The 18,978-nt window shown below is 38.0% G+C and overlaps 6 non-coding genes across 6 annotated transcripts; all 6 read right to left on the bottom strand.

The window, feature by feature from the left end:
* Positions 1 to 477: 477 nt before the first annotated feature.
* TRNAT-UGU (transfer RNA threonine (anticodon UGU)) lies at positions 478 to 551 on the bottom strand. Its single transcript has one exon. It is a non-coding gene; the product is annotated as a tRNA-Thr (tRNA).
* Positions 552 to 1,350: 799 nt separating this feature from the next.
* On the bottom strand, positions 1,351 to 1,424 carry TRNAT-UGU (transfer RNA threonine (anticodon UGU)). The gene has a single exon. It is a non-coding gene; the product is annotated as a tRNA-Thr (tRNA).
* A 799-nt stretch (positions 1,425 to 2,223) lies between these two features.
* On the bottom strand, positions 2,224 to 2,297 carry TRNAT-UGU (transfer RNA threonine (anticodon UGU)). Its single transcript has one exon. It is a non-coding gene; the product is annotated as a tRNA-Thr (tRNA).
* Positions 2,298 to 3,969: 1,672 nt separating this feature from the next.
* TRNAT-UGU (transfer RNA threonine (anticodon UGU)) lies at positions 3,970 to 4,043 on the bottom strand. The gene has a single exon. It is a non-coding gene; the product is annotated as a tRNA-Thr (tRNA).
* A 1,672-nt stretch (positions 4,044 to 5,715) lies between these two features.
* TRNAT-UGU (transfer RNA threonine (anticodon UGU)) lies at positions 5,716 to 5,789 on the bottom strand. The gene has a single exon. It is a non-coding gene; the product is annotated as a tRNA-Thr (tRNA).
* A 2,545-nt stretch (positions 5,790 to 8,334) lies between these two features.
* On the bottom strand, positions 8,335 to 8,408 carry TRNAT-UGU (transfer RNA threonine (anticodon UGU)). Its single transcript has one exon. It is a non-coding gene; the product is annotated as a tRNA-Thr (tRNA).
* Positions 8,409 to 18,978: the final 10,570 nt, after the last annotated feature.

Genomic DNA, 18,978 nt, shown 5'->3' with positions numbered 1-18,978 from the left:
GTCTCCTGTTTACAAGACAGGCACTTTAGACAACTAAGCCACAGCGCTACGTACTTACCACATGTATTAAAACCCTTAGCACTGGTTCATTTCTTATGCAGAAGAAATTCTTAAAATCACAATTGCATTATTAGTAGAGACGTAGCCACGGAAAATTTGAGTTATACGTCATTGAAATTCCCATTTCTTAGCTATGAAGTTTGTTTCTGACATGAATGATGAAAACAAGGCACTGCTGAGATTTGAACTCAGGGTCTCCTGTTTACAAGACAGGCACTTTAGACAACTAAGCCACAGCGCTACGTACTTACCACATGTATTAAAACCCTGAGCACTGGTTCATTTCTTATGCAGAAGAAACTCTAAATTTCACAATTGCACTATCAGTAGAGACATAGCCATGGTAAGTTTGAGGTTGTACGTCAATGGAATTCCCATTTTTAAGATAGGAAGTTTGTTAAAGAGATGATGAAAACAAGGCACTGCTGAGATTCGAACTCAGGATCTCCTGTTTACAAGACAGGCGCTTTAACCAACTAAGCCACAGCGCCACAAGCTTTCCACGTGAAATGCAGTGAACACATAAGAACCAATCGAACATTTCAAGTGGTTAACTTAGCGAAACAACATTGAGTTGAGTTGTATTCCATGCACAGCAAAAACGTGGAACAGGATTTCATTTTCAGTCATGACATTTAAGAAACCAAGTAAATTATGAATAGCATTCATTCAACGACATTGACAATTTGCAGTATGCAATAGATTCTGGTTCAATGACAAGGCCTTATGTTTTGAAATTCTATAATTGAATGATCCATCTTTTAGCACAGCTTCAATTTGGGACTTGTTTTTCTTCCAAGTTATGACACAGAATAGGCAGATTGAAGGAATGCCACAGCAGGGCCAAAAGGAGGAAAAATTAGGAAAGATTGAAAAGTTGGAATTAAAACCCTGAGGACTGGTTCATTTCTTATGCAGAAGAAATTCTTAAAATCACAATTGCATTATTAGTAGAGACGTAGCCACGGAAAATTTGTGTTATACGTCATTGAAATTCCCATTTCTTAGCTAGGAAGTTTGTTTCTGAGATGATGAAAACAAGGCACTGCTGAGATTTGAACTCAGGGTCTCCTGTTTACAAGACAGGCACTTTAGACAACTAAGCCACAGCGCTACGTACTTACCACATGTATTAAAACCCTGAGCACTGGTTCATTTCTTATGCAGAAGAAACTCTAAATTTCACAATTGCACTATCAGTAGAGACATAGCCATGGTAAGTTTGAGGTTGTACGTCAATGGAATTCCCATTTTTAAGATAGGAAGTTTGTTAAAGAGATGATGAAAACAAGGCACTGCTGAGATTCGAACTCAGGATCTCCTGTTTACAAGACAGGCGCTTTAACCAACTAAGCCACAGCGCCACAAGCTTTCCACGTGAAATGCAGTGAACACATAAGAACCAATCGAACATTTCAAGTGGTTAACTTAGCGAAACAACATTGAGTTGAGTTGTATTCCATGCACAGCAAAAACGTGGAACAGGATTTCATTTTCAGTCATGACATTTAAGAAACCAAGTAAATTATGAATAGCATTCATTCAACGACATTGACAATTTGCAGTATGCAATAGATTCTGGTTCAATGACAAGGCCTTATGTTTTGAAATTCTATAATTGAATGATCCATCTTTTAGCACAGCTTCAATTTGGGACTTGTTTTTCTTCCAAGTTATGACACAGAATAGGCAGATTGAAGGAATGCCACAGCAGGGCCAAAAGGAGGAAAAATTAGGAAAGATTGAAAAGTTGGAATTAAAACCCTGAGGACTGGTTCATTTCTTATGCAGAAGAAATTCTTAAAATCACAATTGCATTATTAGTAGAGACGTAGCCACGGAAAATTTGTGTTATACGTCATTGAAATTCCCATTTCTTAGCTAGGAAGTTTGTTTCTGAGATGATGAAAACAAGGCACTGCTGAGATTTGAACTCAGGGTCTCCTGTTTACAAGACAGGCACTTTAGACAACTAAGCCACAGCGCTACGTACTTACCACATGTATTAAAACCCTGAGCACTGGTTCATTTCTTATGCAGAAGAAACTCTAAATTTCACAATTGCACTATCAGTAGAGACATAGCCATGGTAAGTTTGAGGTTGTACGTCAATGGAATTCCCATTTTTAAGATAGGAAGTTTGTTAAAGAGATGATGAAAACAAGGCACTGCTGAGATTCGAACTCAGGATCTCCTGTTTACAAGACAGGCGCTTTAACCAACTAAGCCACAGCGCCACAAGCTTTCCACGTGAAATGCAGTGAACACATAAGAACCAATCGAACATTTCAAGTGGTTAACTTAGCGAAACAACATTGAGTTGAGTTGTATTCCATGCACAGCAAAAACGTGGAACAGGATTTCATTTTCAGTCATGACATTTAAGAAACCAAGTAAATTATGAATAGCATTCATTCAACGACATTGACAATTTGCAGTATGCAATAGATTCTGGTTCAATGACAAGGCCTTATGTTTTGAAATTCTATAATTGAATGATCCATCTTTTAGCACAGCTTCAATTTGGGACTTGTTTTTCTTCCAAGTTATGACACAGAATAGGCAGATTGAAGGAATGCCACAGCAGGGCCAAAAGGAGGAAAAATTAGGAAAGATTGAAAAGTTGGAATTAAAACCCTGAGGACTGGTTCATTTCTGATGCAGAAGAAATTCTTAAAATCACAATTGCATTATTAGTAGAGACGTAGCCACGGAAAATTTGTGTTATACGTCATTGAAATTCCCATTTCTTAGCTAGGAAGTTTGTTTCTGAGATGATGAAAACAAGGCACTGCTGAGATTTGAACTCAGGGTCTCCTGTTTACAAGACAGGCACTTTAGACAACTAAGCCACAGCGCTACGTACTTACCACATGTATTAAAACCCTGAGCACTGGTTAATTTCTTATGCAGAAGAAACTCTAAATTTCACAATTGCACTATCAGTAGAGACGTAGCCATGGTAAGTTTGAGGTTGTACGTCAATGGAATTCCCATTTTTAAGATAGGAAGTTTGTTTCTGAGATGATGAAAACAAGGCACTACTGAGCTTCGAACTCAGGATCTCCTGTTTACAATACAGGCGCTTTAACCAACTAAGCCACAGCACCACAAGCTTTCCATGTGAAATGCAGGGAACACATAAGAACCAATCGACCATTTCAAGTGGTTAACTTAGCGAAACAACATTGAGTTGAGTTGTATTCCATGCACAGCAAAAACGTGGAACAGGATTTCATTTTCAGTCATGACAATTAAGAAACCAAGTAAATTATGAATAGCATTCATTCAACGACATTGACAATTTGCAGTATGCAATAGATTCTGGTTCAATGACAAGGCCTTATGTTTTGAAATTCTATAATTGAATGATCCATCTTTTAGCACAGCTTCAATTTGGGACTTGTTTTTCTTCCAAGTTATGACACAGAATAGGCAGATTGAAGGAATGCCACAGCAGGGCCAAAAGGAGGAAAAATTAGGAAAGATTGAAAAGTTGGAATTAAAACCCTGAGGACTGGTTCATTTCTTATGCAGAAGAAATTCTTAAAATCACAATTGCATTATTAGTAGAGACGTAGCCACGGAAAATTTGAGTTATACGTCATTGAAATTACCATTTCTTAGCTAGGAAGTTTGTTTCTGAGATGATGAAGACAAGGCACTGCTGAGATTTGAACTCAGGGTCTCCTGTTTACAAGACAGGCACTTTAGACAACTAAGCCACAGCGCTACGTACTTACCACATGTATTAAAACCCTGAGCACTGGTTCATTTCTTATGCAGAAGAAACTCTAAATTTCACAATTGCACTATCAGTAGAGACGTAGCCATGGTAAGTTTGAGGTTGTACGTCAATGGAATTCCCATTTTTAAGATAGGAAGTTTGTTAAAGAGATGATGAAAACAAGGCACTGCTGAGATTCGAACTCAGGATCTCCTGTTTACAAGACAGGCGCTTTAACCAACTAAGCCACAGCGCCACAAGCTTTCCACGTGAAATGCAGGGAACACATAAGAACCAATCGAACATTTCAAGTGGTTAACTTAGCGAAACAACATTGAGTTGAGTTGTATTCCATGCACAGCAAAAACGTGGAACAGGATTTCATTTTCAGTCATGACAATTAAGAAACCAAGTAAATTATGAATAGCATTCATTCAACGACATTGACAATTTGCAGTATGCAATAGATTCTGGTTCAATGACAAGGCCTTATGTTTTGAAATTCTATAATTGAATGATCCATCTTTTAGCACAGCTTCAATTTGGGACTTGTTTTTCTTCCAAGTTATGACACAGAATAGGCAGATTGAAGGAATGCCACAGCAGGGCCAAAAGGAGGAAAAATTAGGAAAGATTGAAAAGTTGGAATTAAAACCCTGAGGACTGGTTCATTTCTTATGCAGAAGAAATTCTTAAAATCACAATTGCATTATTAGTAGAGACGTAGCCACGGAAAATTTGAGTTATACGTCATTGAAATTCCCATTTCTTAGCTAGGAAGTTTGTTTCTGAGATGATGAAGACAAGGCACTGCTGAGATTTGAACTCAAGGTCTCCTGTTTACAAGGCAGGCACTTTAGACAACTAAGCCACAGCGCTACGTACTTACCACATGTATTAAAACCCTGAGCACTGGTTCATTTCTTATGCAGAAGAAACTCTAAATTTCACAATTGCACTATCAGTAGAGACGTAGCCATGGTAAGTTTGAGGTTGTACGTCAATGGAATTCCCATTTTTAAGATAGGAAGTTTGTTTCTGAGATGATGAAAACAAGGCACTGCTGAAATTTGAACTCAGGATCTCCTGTTTACAAGACAGGCGCTTTAACCAACTAAGCCACAGCGCCACAAGCTTGCCTCGTGAAATGCAGGGAACACATAAGAACCAATCGAACATTTCAAGTGGTTAACTTAGCGAAACAACATTGAGTTGAGTTGTATTCCATGCACAGCAAAAACGTGGAACAGGATTTCATTTTCAGTCATGACAATTAAGAAACCAAGTAAATTATGAATAGCATTCATTCAACGACATTGACAATTTGCAGTATGCAATAGATTCTGGTTCAATGACAAGGCCTTATGTTTTGAAATTCTATAATTGAATGATCCATCTTTTAGCACAGCTTCAATTTGGGACTTGTTTTTCTTCCAAGTTATGACACAGAATAGGCAGATTGAAGGAATGCCACAGCAGGGCCAAAAGGAGGAAAAATTAGGAAAGATTGAAAAGTTGGAATTAAAACCCTGAGGACTGGTTCATTTCTTATGCAGAAGAAATTCTTAAAATCACAATTGCATTATTAGTAGAGACGTAGCCACGGAAAATTTGTGTTATACGTCATTGAAATTCCCATTTCTTAGCTAGGAAGTTTGTTTCTGAGATGATGAAAACAAGGCACTGCTGAGATTTTAACTCAGGGTCTCCTGTTTACAAGACAGGCACTTTAGACAACTAAGCCACAGCGCTACGTACTTACCACATGTATTAAAACCCTGAGCACTGGTTCATTTCTTATGCAGAAGAAACTCTAAATTTCACAATTGCACTATCAGTAGAGACGTAGCCATGGTAAGTTTGAGGTTGTACGTCAATGGAATTCCCATTTTTAAGATAGGAAGTTTGTTAAAGAGATGATGAAAACAAGGCACTGCTGAGATTCGAACTCAGGATCTCCTGTTTACAAGACAGGCGCTTTAACCAACTAAGCCACAGCGCCACAAGCTTTCCACGTGAAATGCAGGGAACACATAAGAACCAATCGAACATTTCAAGTGGTTAACTTAGCGAAACAACATTGAGTTGAGTTGTATTCCATGCACAGCAAAAACGTGGAACAGGATTTCATTTTCAGTCATGACAATTAAGAAACCAAGTAAATTATGAATAGCATTCATTCAACGACATTGACAATTTGCAGTATGCAATAGATTCTGGTTCAATGACAAGGCCTTATGTTTTGAAATTCTATAATTGAATGATCCATCTTTTAGCACAGCTTCAATTTGGGACTTGTTTTTCTTCCAAGTTATGACACAGAGTAGGCAGATTGAAGGAATGCCACAGCAGGGCCAAAAGGAGGAAAAATTAGGAAAGATTGAAAAGTTGGAATTAAAACCCTGAGGACTGGTTCATTTCTTATGCAGAAGAAATTCTTAAAATCACAATTGCATTATTAGTAGAGACGTAGCCACGGAAAATTTGAGTTATACGTCATTGAAATTCCCATTTCTTAGCTAGGAAGTTTGTTTCTGAGATGATGAAGACAAGGCACTGCTGAGATTTGAACTCAAGGTCTCCTGTTTACAAGACAGGCACTTTAGACAACTAAGCCACAGCGCTACGTACTTACCACATGTATTAAAACCCTGAGCACTGGTTCATTTCTTATGCAGAAGAAACTCTAAATTTCACAATTGCACTATCAGTAGAGACGTAGCCATGGTAAGTTTGAGGTTGTACGTCAATGGAATTCCCATTTTTAAGATAGGAAGTTTGTTTCTGAGATGATGAAAACAAGGCACTGCTGAAATTCGAACTCAGGATCTCCTGTTTACAAGACAGGCGCTTTAACCAACTAAGCCACAGCGCCACAAGCTTTCCTCGTGAAATGCAGGGAACACATAAGAACCAATCGAACATTTCAAGTGGTTAACTTAGCGAAACAACATTGAGTTGAGTTGTATTCCATGCACAGCAAAAACGTGGAACAGGATTTCATTTTCAGTCATGACAATTAAGAAACCAAGTAAATTATGAATAGCATTCATTCAACGACATTGACAATTTGCAGTATGCAATAGATTCTGGTTCAATGACAAGGCCTTATGTTTTGAAATTCTATAATTGAATGATCCATCTTTTAGCACAGCTTCAATTTGGGACTTGTTTTTCTTCCAAGTTATGACACAGAATAGGCAGATTGAAGGAATGCCACAGCAGGGCCAAAAGGAGGAAAAATTAGGAAAGATTGAAAAGTTGGAATTAAAACCCTGAGGACTGGTTCATTTCTTATGCAGAAGAAATTCTTAAAATCACAATTGCATTATTAGTAGAGACGTAGCCACGGAAAATTTGAGTTATACGTCATTGAAATTCCCATTTCTTAGCTAGGAAGTTTGTTTCTGAGATGATGAAGACAAGGCACTGCTGAGATTTGAACTCAAGGTCTCCTGTTTACAAGGCAGGCACTTTAGACAACTAAGCCACAGCGCTACGTACTTACCACATGTATTAAAACCCTGAGCACTGGTTAATTTCTTATGCAGAAGAAACTCTAAATTTCACAATTGCACTATCAGTAGAGACGTAGCCATGGTAAGTTTGAGGTTGTACGTCAATGGAATTCCCATTTTTAAGATAGGAAGTTTGTTTCTGAGATGATGAAAACAAGGCACTGCTGAAATTTGAACTCAGGATCTCCTGTTTACAAGACAGGCGCTTTAACCAACTAAGCCACAGCGCCACAAGCTTTCCTCGTGAAATGCAGGGAACACATAAGAACCAATCGAACATTTCAAGTGGTTAACTTAGCGAAACAACATTGAGTTGAGTTGTATTCCATGCACAGCAAAAACGTGGAACAGGATTTCATTTTCAGTCATGACAATTAAGAAACCAAGTAAATTATGAATAGCATTCATTCAACGACATTGACAATTTGCAGTATGCAATAGATTCTGGTTCAATGACAAGGCCTTATGTTTTGAAATTCTATAATTGAATGATCCATCTTTTAGCACAGCTTCAATTTGGGACTTGTTTTTCTTCCAAGTTATGACACAGAATAGGCAGATTGAAGGAATGCCACAGCAGGGCCAAAAGGAGGAAAAATTAGGAAAGATTGAAAAGTTGGAATTAAAACCCTGAGGACTGGTTCATTTCTTATGCAGAAGAAATTCTTAAAATCACAATTGCATTATTAGTAGAGACGTAGCCACGGAAAATTTGTGTTATACGTCATTGAAATTCCCATTTCTTAGCTAGGAAGTTTGTTTCTGAGATGATGAAAACAAGGCACTGCTGAGATTTTAACTCAGGGTCTCCTGTTTACAAGACAGGCACTTTAGACAACTAAGCCACAGCGCTACGTACTTACCACATGTATTAAAACCCTGAGCACTGGTTCATTTCTTATGCAGAAGAAACTCTAAATTTCACAATTGCACTATCAGTAGAGACGTAGCCATGGTAAGTTTGAGGTTGTACGTCAATGGAATTCCCATTTTTAAGATAGGAAGTTTGTTAAAGAGATGATGAAAACAAGGCACTGCTGAGATTCGAACTCAGGATCTCCTGTTTACAAGACAGGCGCTTTAACCAACTAAGCCACAGCGCCACAAGCTTTCCACGTGAAATGCAGGGAACACATAAGAACCAATCGAACATTTCAAGTGGTTAACTTAGCGAAACAACATTGAGTTGAGTTGTATTCCATGCACAGCAAAAACGTGGAACAGGATTTCATTTTCAGTCATGACAATTAAGAAACCAAGTAAATTATGAATAGCATTCATTCAACGACATTGACAATTTGCAGTATGCAATAGATTCTGGTTCAATGACAAGGCCTTATGTTTTGAAATTCTATAATTGAATGATCCATCTTTTAGCACAGCTTCAATTTGGGACTTGTTTTTCTTCCAAGTTATGACACAGAGTAGGCAGATTGAAGGAATGCCACAGCAGGGCCAAAAGGAGGAAAAATTAGGAAAGATTGAAAAGTTGGAATTAAAACCCTGAGGACTGGTTCATTTCTTATGCAGAAGAAATTCTTAAAATCACAATTGCATTATTAGTAGAGACGTAGCCACGGAAAATTTGAGTTATACGTCATTGAAATTCCCATTTCTTAGCTAGGAAGTTTGTTTCTGAGATGATGAAGACAAGGCACTGCTGAGATTTGAACTCAAGGTCTCCTGTTTACAAGACAGGCACTTTAGACAACTAAGCCACAGCGCTACGTACTTACCACATGTATTAAAACCCTGAGCACTGGTTCATTTCTTATGCAGAAGAAACTCTAAATTTCACAATTGCACTATCAGTAGAGACGTAGCCATGGTAAGTTTGAGGTTGTACGTCAATGGAATTCCCATTTTTAAGATAGGAAGTTTGTTTCCGAGATGATGAAAACAAGGCACTGCTGAAATTCGAACTCAGGATCTCCTGTTTACAAGACAGGCGCTTTAACCAACTAAGCCACAGCGCCACAAGCTTTCCTCGTGAAATGTAGGGAACACATAAGAACCAATCGAACATTTCAAGTGGTTAACTTAGCGAAACAACATTGAGTTCAGTTGTATTCCATGCACAGCAAAAACGTGGAACAGGATTTCATTTTCAGTCATGACAATTAAGAAACCAAGTAAATTATGAATAGCATTCATTCAACGACATTGACAATTTGCAGTATGCAATAGATTCTGGTTCAATGACAAGGCCTTATGTTTTGAAATTCTATAATTGAATGATCCATCTTTTAGCACAGCTTCAATTTGGGACTTGTTTTTCTTCCAAGTTATGACACAGAATAGGCAGATTGAAGGAATGCCACAGCAGGGCCAAAAGGAGGAAAAATTAGGAAAGATTGAAAAGTTGGAATTAAAACCCTGAGGACTGGTTCATTTCTTATGCAGAAGAAATTCTTAAAATCACAATTGCATTATTAGTAGAGACGTAGCAACGGAAAATTTGAGTTATACGTCATTGAAATTCCCATTTCTTAGCTAGGAAGTTTGTTTCTGAGATGATGAAGACAAGGCACTGCTGAGATTTGAACTCAGGGTCTCCTGTTTACAAGACAGGCACTTTAGACAACTAAGCCACAGCGCTACGTACTTACCACATGTATTAAAACCCTGAGCACTGGTTCATTTCTTATGCAGAAGAAACTCTAAATTTCACAATTGCACTATCAGTAGAGACGTAGCCATGGTAAGTTTGAGGTTGTACGTCAATGGAATTCCCATTTTTAAGATAGGAAGTTTGTTTCTGAGATAATGAAAACAAGGCACTACTGAGATTCGAACTCAGGATCTCCTGTTTACAATACAGGCGCTTTAACCAACTAAGCCACAGCACCACAAGCTTTCCATGTGAAATGCAGGGAACACATAAGAACCAATCGACCATTTCAAGTGGTTAACTTAGCGAAACAACATTGAGTTGAGTTGTATTCCATGCACAGCAAAAACGTGGAACAGGATTTCATTTTCAGTCATGACAATTAAGAAACCAAGTAAATTATGAATAGCATTCATTCAACGACATTGACAATTTGCAGTATGCAATAGATTCTGGTTCAATGACAAGGCCTTATGTTTTGAAATTCTATAATTGAATGATCCATCTTTTAGCACAGCTTCAATTTGGGACTTGTTTTTCTTCCAAGTTATGACACAGAATAGGCAGATTGAAGGAATGCCACAGCAGGGCCAAAAGGAGGAAAAATTAGGAAAGATTGAAAAGTTGGAATTAAAACCCTGAGGACTGGTTCATTTCTTATGCAGAAGAAATTCTTAAAATCACAATTGCATTATTAGTAGAGACGTAGCCACGGAAAATTTGAGTTATACATCATTGAAATTCCCATTTCTTAGCTAGGAAGTTTGTTTCTGAGATGATGAAGACAAGGCACTGCTGAGATTTGAACTCAGGGTCTCCTGTTTACAAGACAGGCACTTTAGACAACTAAGCCACAGCGCTACGTACTTACCACATGTATTAAAACCCTGAGCACTGGTTAATTTCTTATGCAGAAGAAACTCTAAATTTCACAATTGCACTATCAGTAGAGACGTAGCCATGGTAAGTTTGAGGTTGTACGTCAATGGAATTCCCATTTTTAAGATAGGAAGTTTGTTTCTGAGATGATGAAAACAAGGCACTACTGAGCTTCGAACTCAGGATCTCCTGTTTACAATACAGGCGCTTTAACCAACTAAGCCACAGCACCACAAGCTTTCCATGTGAAATGCAGGGAACACATAAGAACCAATCGACCATTTCAAGTGGTTAACTTAGCGAAACAACATTGAGTTGAGTTGTATTCCATGCACAGCAAAAACGTGGAACAGGATTTCATTTTCAGTCATGACAATTAAGAAACCAAGTAAATTATGAATAGCATTCATTCAACGACATTGACAATTTGCAGTATGCAATAGATTCTGGTTCAATGACAAGGCCTTATGTTTTGAAATTCTATAATTGAATGATCCATCTTTTAGCACAGCTTCAATTTGGGACTTGTTTTTCTTCCAAGTTATGACACAGAATAGGCAGATTGAAGGAATGCCACAGCAGGGCCAAAAGGAGGAAAAATTAGGAAAGATTGAAAAGTTGGAATTAAAACCCTGAGGACTGGTTCATTTCTTATGCAGAAGAAATTCTTAAAATCACAATTGCATTATTAGTAGAGACGTAGCCACGGAAAATTTGAGTTATACGTCATTGAAATTCCCATTTCTTAGCTAGGAAGTTTGTTTCTGAGATGATGAAGACAAGGCACTGCTGAGATTTGAACTCAGGGTCTCCTGTTTACAAGACAGGCACTTTAGACAACTAAGCCACAGCGCTACGTACTTACCACATGTATTAAAACCCTGAGCACTGGTTCATTTCTTATGCAGAAGAAACTCTAAATTTCACAATTGCACTATCAGTAGAGACGTAGCCATGGTAAGTTTGAGGTTGTACGTCAATGGAATTCCCATTTTTAAGATAGGAAGTTTGTTTCTGAGATGATGAAAACAAGGCACTACTGAGCTTCGAACTCAGGATCTCCTGTTTACAATACAGGCGCTTTAACCAACTAAGCCACAGCACCACAAGCTTTCCATGTGAAATGCAGGGAACACATAAGAACCAATCGACCATTTCAAGTGGTTAACTTAGCGAAACAACATTGAGTTGAGTTGTATTCCATGCACAGCAAAAACGTGGAACAGGATTTCATTTTCAGTCATGACAATTAAGAAACCAAGTAAATTATGAATAGCATTCATTCAACGACATTGACAATTTGCAGTATGCAATAGATTCTGGTTCAATGACAAGGCCTTATGTTTTGAAATTCTATAATTGAATGATCCATCTTTTAGCACAGCTTCAATTTGGGACTTGTTTTTCTTCCAAGTTATGACACAGAATAGGCAGATTGAAGGAATGCCACAGCAGGGCCAAAAGGAGGAAAAATTAGGAAAGATTGAAAAGTTGGAATTAAAACCCTGAGGACTGGTTCATTTCTTATGCAGAAGAAATTCTTAAAATCACAATTGCATTATTAGTAGAGACGTAGCCAAGGAAAATTTGAGTTATACATCATTGAAATTCCCATTTCTTAGCTAGGAAGTTTGTTTCTGAGATGATGAAGACAAGGCACTGCTGAGATTTGAACTCAGGGTCTCCTGTTTACAAGACAGGCACTTTAGACAACTAAGCCACAGCGCTACGTACTTACCACATGTATTAAAACCCTGAGCACTGGTTAATTTCTTATGCAGAAGAAACTCTAAATTTCACAATTGCACTATCAGTAGAGACGTAGCCATGGTAAGTTTGAGGTTGTACGTCAATGGAATTCCCATTTTTAAGATAGGAAGTTTGTTTCTGAGATGATGAAAACAAGGCACTACTGAGCTTCGAACTCAGGATCTCCTGTTTACAATACAGGCGCTTTAACCAACTAAGCCACAGCACCACAAGCTTTCCATGTGAAATGCAGGGAACACATAAGAACCAATCGACCATTTCAAGTGGTTAACTTAGCGAAACAACATTGAGTTGAGTTGTATTCCATGCACAGCAAAAACGTGGAACAGGATTTCATTTTCAGTCATGACAATTAAGAAACCAAGTAAATTATGAATAGCATTCATTCAACGACATTGACAATTTGCAGTATGCAATAGATTCTGGTTCAATGACAAGGCCTTATGTTTTGAAATTCTATAATTGAATGATCCATCTTTTAGCACAGCTTCAATTTGGGACTTGTTTTTCTTCCAAGTTATGACACAGAATAGGCAGATTGAAGGAATGCCACAGCAGGGCCAAAAGGAGGAAAAATTAGGAAAGATTGAAAAGTTGGAATTAAAACCCTGAGGACTGGTTCATTTCTTATGCAGAAGAAATTCTTAAAATCACAATTGCATTATTAGTAGAGACGTAGCCACGGAAAATTTGAGTTATACGTCATTGAAATTCCCATTTCTTAGCTAGGAAGTTTGTTTCTGAGATGATGAAGACAAGGCACTGCTGAGATTTGAACTCAGGGTCTCCTGTTTACAAGACAGGCACTTTAGACAACTAAGCCACAGCGCTACGTACTTACCACATGTATTAAAACCCTGAGCACTGGTTCATTTCTTATGCAGAAGAAACTCTAAATTTCACAATTGCACTATCAGTAGAGACGTAGCCATGGTAAGTTTGAGGTTGTACGTCAATGGAATTCCCATTTTTAAGATAGGAAGTTTGTTTCTGAGATGATGAAAACAAGGCACTACTGAGCTTCGAACTCAGGATCTCCTGTTTACAATACAGGCGCTTTAACCAACTAAGCCACAGCACCACAAGCTTTCCATGTGAAATGCAGGGAACACATAAGAACCAATCGACCATTTCAAGTGGTTAACTTAGCGAAACAACATTGAGTTGAGTTGTATTCCATGCACAGCAAAAACGTGGAACAGGATTTCATTTTCAGTCATGACAATTAAGAAACCAAGTAAATTATGAATAGCATTCATTCAACGACATTGACAATTTGCAGTATGCAATAGATTCTGGTTCAATGACAAGGCCTTATGTTTTGAAATTCTATAATTGAATGATCCATCTTTTAGCACAGCTTCAATTTGGGACTTGTTTTTCTTCCAAGTTATGACACAGAATAGGCAGATTGAAGGAATGCCACAGCAGGGCCAAAAGGAGGAAAAATTAGGAAAGATTGAAAAGTTGGAATTAAAACCCTGAGGACTGGTTCATTTCTTATGCAGAAGAAATTCTTAAAATCACAATTGCATTATTAGTAGAGACGTAGCCACGGAAAATTTGAGTTATACGTCATTGAAATTCCCATTTCTTAGCTAGGAAGTTTGTTTCTGAGATGATGAAGACAAGGCACTGCTGAGATTTGAACTCAGGGTCTCCTGTTTACAAGACAGGCACTTTAGACAACTAAGCCACAGCGCTACGTACTTACCACATGTATTAAAACCCTGAGCACTGGTTCATTTCTTATGCAGAAGAAACTCTAAATTTCACAATTGCACTATCAGTAGAGACGTAGCCATGGTAAGTTTGAGGTTGTACGTCAATGGAATTCCCATTTTTAAGATAGGAAGTTTGTTTCTGAGATGATGAAAACAAGGCACTACTGAGCTTCGAACTCAGGATCTCCTGTTTACAATACAGGCGCTTTAACCAACTAAGCCACAGCACCACAAGCTTTCCATGTGAAATGCAGGGAACACATAAGAACCAATCGACCATTTCAAGTGGTTAACTTAGCGAAACAACATTGAGTTGAGTTGTATTCCATGCACAGCAAAAACGTGGAACAGGATTTCATTTTCAGTCATGACAATTAAGAAACCAAGTAAATTATGAATAGCATTCATTCAACGACATTGACAATTTGCAGTATGCAATAGATTCTGGTTCAATGACAAGGCCTTATGTTTTGAAATTCTATAATTGAATGATCCATCTTTTAGCACAGCTTCAATTTGGGACTTGTTTTTCTTCCAAGTTATGACACAGAATAGGCAGATTGAAGGAATGCCACAGCAGAGCCAAAAGGAGGAAAAATTAGGAAAGATTGAAAAGTTGGAATTAAAACCCTGAGGACTGGTTCATTTCTTATGCAGAAGAAATTCTTAAAATCACAATTGCATTATTAGTAGAGACGTAGCCACGGAAAATTTGAGTTATACGTCATTGAAATTCCCATTTCTTAGCTAGGAAGTTTGTTTCTGAGATGATGAAGACAAGGCACTGCTGAGATTTGAACTCAGGGTCTCCTGTTTACAAGACAGGCACTTTAGACAACTAAGCCACAGCGCTACGTACTTACCACATGTATTAAAACCCTGAGCACTGGTTCATTTCTTATGCAGAAGAAACTCTAAATTTCACAATTGCACTATCAGTAGAGACGTAGCCATGGTAAGTTTGAGGTTGTACGTCAATGGAATTCCCATTTTTAAGATAGGAAGTTTGTTTCTGAGATAATGAAAACAAGGCACTACTGAGATTCGAACTCAGGATCTCCTGTTTACAATACAGGCGCTTTAACCAACTAAGCCACAGCACCACAAGCTTTCCATGTGAAATGCAGGGAACACATAAGAACCAATCGACCATTTCAAGTGGTTAACTTAGCGAAACAACATTGAGTTGAGTTGTATTCCATGCACAGCAAAAACGTGGAACAGGATTTCATTTTCAGTCATGACAATTAAGAAACCAAGTAAATTATGAATAGCATTCATTCAACGACATTGACAATTTGCAGTATGCAATAGATTCTGGTTCAATGACAAGGCCTTATGTTTTGAAATTCTATAATTGAATGATCCATCTTTTAGCACAGCTTCAATTTGGGACTTGTTTTTCTTCCAAGTTATGACACAGAATAGGCAGATTGAAGGAATGCCACAGCAGGGCCAAAAGGAGGAAAAATTAGGAAAGATTGAAAAGTTGGAATTAAAACCCTGAGGACTGGTTCATTTCTTATGCAGAAGAAATTCTTAAAATCACAATTGCATTATTAGTAGAGACGTAGCCAAGGAAAATTTGAGTTATACATCATTGAAATTCCCATTTCTTAGCTAGGAAGTTTGTTTCTGAGATGATGAAGACAAGGCACTGCTGAGATTTGAACTCAGGGTCTCCTGTTTACAAGACAGGCACTTTAGACAACTAAGCCACAGCGCTACGTACTTACCACATGTATTAAAACCCTGAGCACTGGTTCATTTCTTATGCAGAAGAAACTCTAAATTTCACAATTGCACTATCAGTAGAGACGTAGCCATGGTAAGTTTGAGGTTGTACGTCAATGGAATTCCCATTTTTAAGATAGGAAGTTTGTTTCTGAGATGATGAAAACAAGGCACTACTGAGCTTCGAACTCAGGATCTCCTGTTTACAATACAGGCGCTTTAACCAACTAAGCCACAGCACCACAAGCTTTCCATGTGAAATGCAGGGAACACATAAGAACCAATCGACCATTTCAAGTGGTTAACTTAGCGAAACAACATTGAGTTGAGTTGTATTCCATGCACAGCAAAAACGTGGAACAGGATTTCATTTTCAGTCATGACAATTAAGAAACCAAGTAAATTATGAATAGCATTCATTCAACGACATTGACAATTTGCAGTATGCAATAGATTCTGGTTCAATGACAAGGCCTTATGTTTTGAAATTCTATAATTGAATGATCCATCTTTTAGCACAGCTTCAATTTGGGACTTGTTTTTCTTCCAAGTTATGACACAGAATAGGCAGATTGAAGGAATGCCACAGCAGGGCCAAAAGGAGGAAAAATTAGGAAAGATTGAAAAGTTGGAATTAAAACCCTGAGGACTGGTTCATTTCTTATGCAGAAGAAATTCTTAAAATCACAATTGCATTATTAGTAGAGACGTAGCCACGGAAAATTTGAGTTATACGTCATTGAAATTCCCATTTCTTAGCTAGGAAGTTTGTTTCTGAGATGATGAAGACAAGGCACTGCTGAGATTTGAACTCAGGGTCTCCTGTTTACAAGACAGGCACTTTAGACAACTAAGCCACAGCGCTACGTACTTACCACATGTATTAAAACCCTGAGCACTGGTTCATTTCTTATGCAGAAGAAACTCTAAATTTCACAATTGCACTATCAGTAGAGACGTAGCCATGGTAAGTTTGAGGTTGTACGTCAATGGAATTCCCATTTTTAAGATAGGAAGTTTGTTTCTGAGATGATGAAAACAAGGCACTACTGAGCTTCGAACTCAGGATCTCCTGTTTACAATACAGGCGCTTTAACCAACTAAGCCACAGCACCACAAGCTTTCCATGTGAAATGCAGGGAACACATAAGAACCAATCGACCATTTCAAGTGGTTAACTTAGCGAAACAACATTGAGTTGAGTTGTATTCCATGCACAGCAAAAACGTGGAACAGGATTTCATTTTCAGTCATGACAATTAAGAAACCAAGTAAATTATGAATAGCATTCATTCAACGACATTGACAATTTGCAGTATGCAATAGATTCTGGTTCAATGACAAGGCCTTATGTTTTGAAATTCTATAATTGAATGATCCATCTTTTAGCACAGCTTCAATTTGGGACTTGTTTTTCTTCCAAGTTATGACACAGAATAGGCAGATTGAAGGAATGCCACAGCAGAGCCAAAAGGAGGAAAAATTAGGAAAGATTGAAAAGTTGGAATTAAAACCCTGAGGACTGGTTCATTTCTTATGCAGAAGAAATTCTTAAAATCACAATTGCATTATTAGTAGAGACGTAGCCACGGAAAATTTGAGTTATACGTCATTGAAATTCCCATTTCTTAGCTAGGAAGTTTGTTTCTGAGATGATGAAGACAAGGCACTGCTGAGATTTGAACTCAGGGTCTCCTGTTTACAAGACAGGCACTTTAGACAACTAAGCCACAGCGCTACGTACTTACCACATGTATTAAAACCCTGAGCACTGGTTCATTTCTTATGCAGAAGAAACTCTAAATTTCACAATTGCACTATCAGTAGAGACGTAGCCATGGTAAGTTTGAGGTTGTACGTCAATGGAATTCCCATTTTTAAGATAGGAAGTTTGTTTCTGAGATGATGAAAACAAGGCACTACTGAGCTTCGAACTCAGGATCTCCTGTTTACAATACAGGCGCTTTAACCAACTAAGCCACAGCACCACAAGCTTTCCATGTGAAATGCAGGGAACACATAAGAACCAATCGACCATTTCAAGTGGTTAACTTAGCGAAACAACATTGAGTTGAGTTGTATTCCATGCACAGCAAAAACGTGGAACAGGATTTCATTTTCAGTCATGACAATTAAGAAACCAAGTAAATTATGAATAGCATTCATTCAACGACATTGACAATTTGCAGTATGCAATAGATTCTGGTTCAATGACAAGGCCTTATGTTTTGAAATTCTATAATTGAATGATCCATCTTTTAGCACAGCTTCAATTTGGGACTTGTTTTTCTTCCAAGTTATGACACAGAATAGGCAGATTGAAGGAATGCCACAGCAGGGCCAAAAGGAGGAAAAATTAGGAAAGATTGAAAAGTTGGAATTAAAACCCTGAGGACTGGTTCATTTCTTATGCAGAAGAAATTTTTAAAATCACAATTGCATTATTAGTAGAGACGTAGCCACGGAAAATTTGAGTTATACGTCATTGAAATTCCCATTTCTTAGCTAGGAAGTTTGTTTCTGAGATGATGAAGACAAGGCACTGCTGAGATTTGAACTCAGGGTCTCCTGTTTACAAGACAGGCACTTTAGACAACTAAGCCACAGCGCTACGTACTTACCACATGTATTAAAACCCTGAGCACTGGTTCATTTCTTATGCAGAAGAAACTCTAAATTTCACTATCAGTAGAGACACAGCCATGGTAAGTTTGAGGTTGTACGTCAATGGAATTCCCATTTTTAAGATAGGAAGTTTGTTTCTGAGATGATGAAATCAAGGCATTGCTTAGATTCGAACTCAGGATCTCCTGTTTACAAGGCAGGCGCTTTAACCAACTAAGCCACAGCGCCACAAGCTTTCCACGTGAAATGCAGGGAACACATAAGAACCAATCGACCATTTCAAGTGGTTAACTTAGCGAAACAACATTGAGTTGAGTTGTATTCCATGCA

This window comes from Ranitomeya imitator, chromosome 7 (assembly GCF_032444005.1).
Source record: "Ranitomeya imitator isolate aRanImi1 chromosome 7, aRanImi1.pri, whole genome shotgun sequence".
Lineage (NCBI taxonomy): Eukaryota > Metazoa > Chordata > Amphibia > Anura > Dendrobatidae > Ranitomeya > Ranitomeya imitator.
Note: the sequence above shows the minus strand (reverse complement) of the source record. Positions and strands in the feature narration are given on the sequence as shown.